This window comes from Lepidochelys kempii, chromosome 14 (genome assembly GCF_965140285.1).
Source record: "Lepidochelys kempii isolate rLepKem1 chromosome 14, rLepKem1.hap1, whole genome shotgun sequence".
Classification (NCBI taxonomy): domain Eukaryota; kingdom Metazoa; phylum Chordata; order Testudines; family Cheloniidae; genus Lepidochelys; species Lepidochelys kempii.
This window is the reverse complement of record NC_136393.1, coordinates 45,149,506-45,154,505: the sequence shown is the minus strand read 5'-3', so window position 1 is coordinate 45,154,505 and position 5,000 is coordinate 45,149,506.

Here is a 5,000-nt window from a genome sequence, read left to right as displayed (position 1 = left end):
CCAACAAAGGGAAAATTGCTTTTGTAGTGAGCCAGCCACTCCTAGTCCCTATTCAGGCCCAAATTGATGGTGTTAAGTTTGCAAATGAATTGTCGCTCTGGAGTTTCTCTCTGAAGTCTGTGTTTGAAGTTTTTTGGTTGAAGGATGGCTACTTTTAAATCTGTTATTGAATGTCCAGGGAGAGTGAAATGTTCTGCTACTGGCTTTTGTTTGTTACCGTTCCTGATGTCATATTTGTGTCCATTTATTCTTTTACATAGAGACTGTCCGGTTTGGCCAATGTACGTGGCAGAGGGGCATTGCTGGCCCATGATGGCATAGATCACATTGATCGATGTGCAGGTGAATGTGCCCCATATGACATGGCTGATATGGTTAGGTCCTATGATGGTGTCGCTAGAGTAGATATGGGGACAGATTTGGCAATGGAATTTGTTGCAGGGATTGGTTCCTGGGTTAGTGTTTCTGTGGTGTGGTGCTGGTGAGTATTTGCTTCAGATTGGGAGCTGTCTGTAAGCGAGGACTGGCCTGCCTCCCACAGTCTGTGAGAATGAGGAATCGTTTTCCAGGATAGGTTGTAGATCGTTGATGATGTGCTGGAGAGGTTTTAGTTGGGGGCTGTACATGATGGCCAGTGGTGTTCTGTTATTTCCCTTGTTGGGCCAGTCCTGTAGAAGGTGACTTCTGGGTCTCCATCTTGCTTTGTCAGTCTGTTTCCTCACTTCCCCAGGGGAGTATTGTAGTTTTAAGAATGCTTGATAAAGATCTTGTAAGTGTTTGTCTCTGCTTGAGGGATTGGAGCAAATGCGGTTGTATCTTGGGGCATGGCTGTAGACAATGGATCGTGTGATGTATCCTGGATGGAAGCTGGAGGCATGTAGGTAAGTATAGAGGTCAATAGGTTTCCAGTATAGGGTGGTATTTATGTGACCATCACTTATTTGCACTATAGTTTCCAGGATCTCTTGTGTGGATTGGTCCAGGCTGAGGTCGATGCTGGGGTGGAAATTGTTGAAATCCAGGTGGAATTCTTCAAGGGCCTCCTTCCCATGGGTCCATAGGATGAAGATGTCATCAATGTAGCGCAAATAGAGGAGGGGGCGCTAAGGGACGAGAGCTGAGGAAGCATTGTTCTAAGTCAGCCATAAAGATGTTGGCATGCTGTGGGGCCATGCGGGTACTCCTAGCAGTCCCGCTGACTTGAAAGTATAAATTGTCCCCAGATCTGAAATGGTTGAGGGTGAGGACAAAGTCACAAAGCTCAGCCACCAGGTGTGCCGTAGCCTCATCAGGGATAATGTTCCTGACAGCTTGTAGACCATCCTCATGTGGAACATTGGTGTAAAGAGCTTCTACATCCATGGTGGCCAGGATGGTGTTTTCAGGAAGATCACCAATACGTTGTAGTTTCCTCAGGAAGTTGGTGGTGTCTCGAAGATAGCTGGGAGTGCTGGTAGCATAGGGTGTGAGGAGAGAGTCCACATCGCCAGATAATCCTGCTGTAAGAGTGCCGATGCCTGAGATGATGGGGCGTCCAGGATTTCCAGGTTTATGGATCTTGTGTAGCAGATAGAATACCCCTGGTCGGGGCTCTAGGGGTGTGTCTGTGTAGATTTGTTCCTGTGCTGTAGCAGAGAGTTTCTTGAGCAGTTGGTGTAGTTTCTTTTAATACTCCTTAGTGGGATGGAGGACAGTGGCCTTTAGAATGTGGTAGAATCCTAGAATACGAGGGTTGGAAGGGACCTCAGGAAGTCATCTAGTCCAACCCCCTGCTCAAAGCAGGACCGATCCCCAATTAAATCGTCCCATCCAGGGCTTTCTCAAGCCCACTCCACTGCTTTCCCTTCATCCACAGAACCAGTTATCTCGTCATAGAAGGCAATTAGATTAGTCAGGCATGACTTGCCCTTGGTGAATCCATGCTGACTGTTCCTGATCACTTTGCTCTCCTCTAAGTGCTTCAGAATTGATTCCTTGAGGACCTGCTCCATGATATTCTACACAACTCAGAGATAGATGTAGGTTTCATTTTTAGAAGGTACACACTATACATTTTAAAACAGTGATTTATTTTGAAAACTTTTCAGGTTAGTTTTACAGCTATATCAGACAATGAATGATTGTTTGGTTATTTCATTTCATTTATTTGCATTTGGTTATTTCATTGTTTGGTTATTTCATTCATGCCACGCGGTGGAGGAGAACATCACCAGACAGATGTTTAAATTGTTTTATTTCACTAAAACAACTACGTTAAGTATTCTGGATTTTTTTCTTCAACAGCAAAGATATAATATTTTAACAGAAAAGCATATGTCCATCGTTTCTCACATTTATCTGCAGACTTCTTCTCCTTGTCCAGATCTATTCCGCCTCCAACATTCTTCTATTCATTCAACTTTTTGAAACTTTGCACTTTTGGAGAGGGGTAAGGGATTGACTCTGTGTACACAAATTTGCAGGGGGACAATAGAGGTGAGGTCTGTTATTTCTCACCTCTCTATATTAATTGATTTTAAAACATTTTGGCTGTTCACAAACATGTTACCTCTGGAGACACAAAGCCACAGTTTGAGAACTGGGAAACTAAGCATCTCTGATGGGATCTTCTAGACTGAGCACTGAGTCCCACTGGGTAGATGGAAAGATTAACCTAAATAATCTATACAGAAGCCTGTGGAACCCCATAAAATTGGGTCCCTAATCCATCAACTATTGGAACTCATGTACAAAACTTTTCTTAAACATTCCATGAATATATTGTCTCATACTATAGAATTAGAATTTACAATCCCTATTCCAGGATGAGATATCTTTGAGCTGTAATGTATCTTAATTAAACGTATCTTTAGATAAGTTTTTTCCTCAAAAAGCATTTTATCAAAAAAAAATCCAATTTAAATAAAAACACTGATTTTTGTTTAACTCATTGATTTTTATCCAGCCTGGGAAGCAGTGTAAAACGTGCCCTGGGATGGAGAATTAAGCAGTTCAACAGTCCAGATTGTACCCTGGGCTATGTCTCACACCCGCTGTCTCCTGGGCCCCAGCATGGCACTGTTGGGCTTTCATCATCCTGGTCTTGAAAGACACGCTCAGCAGGGCAAACCAGAGAAGGGGAGCCAGCGGACATCCTCAACTCCACTGAGTTTGATTTTGGCTAAATCCTGAACTCCCCCTGGTACGTGAGCAGCTGCTGGGAGCTTCGGGCCCTTGAAATCAGGGCAGGAGCAGTAGCTGCAGCGGCAGCCGGGACCCCCGGGGCTCCAGCGGCGATTTAAAGGGCCCAGGGCTCCGCTGTGGCACCGGTGGCCGGAGCCCTTCACATCACCGGCCTGGGGAAGCTGCCCCCTGCCGGTGCAGTCAGCGGTGTCCCGGCTCTTGCCGGGTCCGCCAGACTGGATCAGACCGGCTTACTTTCACCTCTGCCAGTGGTCTAAACAATTATGCCACCCCCACTTCTGCTCTCTCTCCTTTTGCCTTCCCTCGCTCCCCTCTGCAAATCTGGCCCAGTCAGCTCAAACAACCAGAGGTTTTGGGCCAGTAGCCGGTGACCAGAGAGGCGGTGAGAGCAAGGCCTCTGCCAGCCCAATATGGAAAGAAGTTTTCCGCAGACGGGCTGATCAGCCAGCGGCCCGTGCCCGGTCAGTCGTGCAGGGAGGCTGCGAGCGAGACTTTGGAGGGTGAGAAAATCTGGATTTGTGCTGGAAATGGCCCAACTTGATGATTACTTTAGATAAGCTATTACCAGCAGGACAGTAGGGTGGGAGGAGGTATTGTTTTATGATCTCTGTGTGTATATAAAGTCTGCTGCAGTTTCCACGGTATGCATCCGATGAAGTGAGCTGTAGCTCAGGAAAGCTCATGCTCAAATAAATTGGTTAGTCTCTAAGGTGCCACAAGTCCTCCTTTTCTTTTTGCGAAGACAGACTAACAGGGCTGTTACTCTGAAACGTGAATGCTGACAGGAGAAGTTTGGAGGCGGGATGACCCCTTACTGCTGGGAGAAGCTCCCCGAGCCCAGGGGCGGTTGGGTCCCCAGGGGGCAGGAGCTGGGCAGGGGGCTGGATTTCTTTGGGTTGATCGCTAGGACCCAGGAGCGGCTGGGGGGCGGCTCTGGGGGGAGCGATCGCGGGGCTCAGCCCGGCCCCAGGAAGTGACTCGCAGCCGCTGCGGGGACTCTGGCTCCCGGCGAGATCCCCGAGCCCCGGCGGCTGGTGCTGGGAGCCCGGAGCCCGGGCTGCAGCCGGGAGAGGGGAACCTCCAGCCGGGCCCTGCCCGCTGCTCCCCGGGAGCCTCTCCCAGGGCAGAGCCCCCAGCCCGGCCAGGGCCCCTTCCCGGCCCGGCCCCTGCCCCGGGGGGCCCCGCTCGGGGGGAAGGTAAGAGAGACCCTCCCACCCCCCTTTGCAGCGCCCCCCCCCGTCACATCTGGGCTGCAGGGGGAGGAGGATAAAGAGGGGCCGGAGGCGGGTGCAGGGGATGCCGGGGGCAGGCTGGGATGGGGGCAGGGGTGCACGGAAGGGAAGATGGGGCAATGGAGGAGCATCGGGGACTGTGGGGCTGAGGGGAGCGAGGTCGGGAATGGGGGAGGATGTGAGTGGGGGGCACAGCGAGGGAAAGGGGGGATGTGGGCAGGCGGGCGGAGAGAAGCTCTTCTCAGCTTTGGGAGTGATCAGGGGACTAACCCCTCAGGGTGCAGAAGCTACAAGGAAAAAACCCAACCCCCCCTCAACTCCCCCCCCACGACACACACACCCGGCTCTGAGTGTGTTATTGTCAGACACCCCTGTGGTGGTGGGGTCTGTGTGCCCTGAGTGTTGGGGGCTGCCCAGGGCCGTGGTCTGATTTCCCTGTAGGGTTCAGATCTCAGCCACACCAGAGTCAGACCGGAGTCACTGCTGGCTCAGGCAGAGGGGTGCGCGGATGGACCAATGGGATCAGCCTCTTCCTGTCTGTCCCTGGGGGCTCCCGGGGAGTCCAGGGCAGCTCAATCTTCAGGT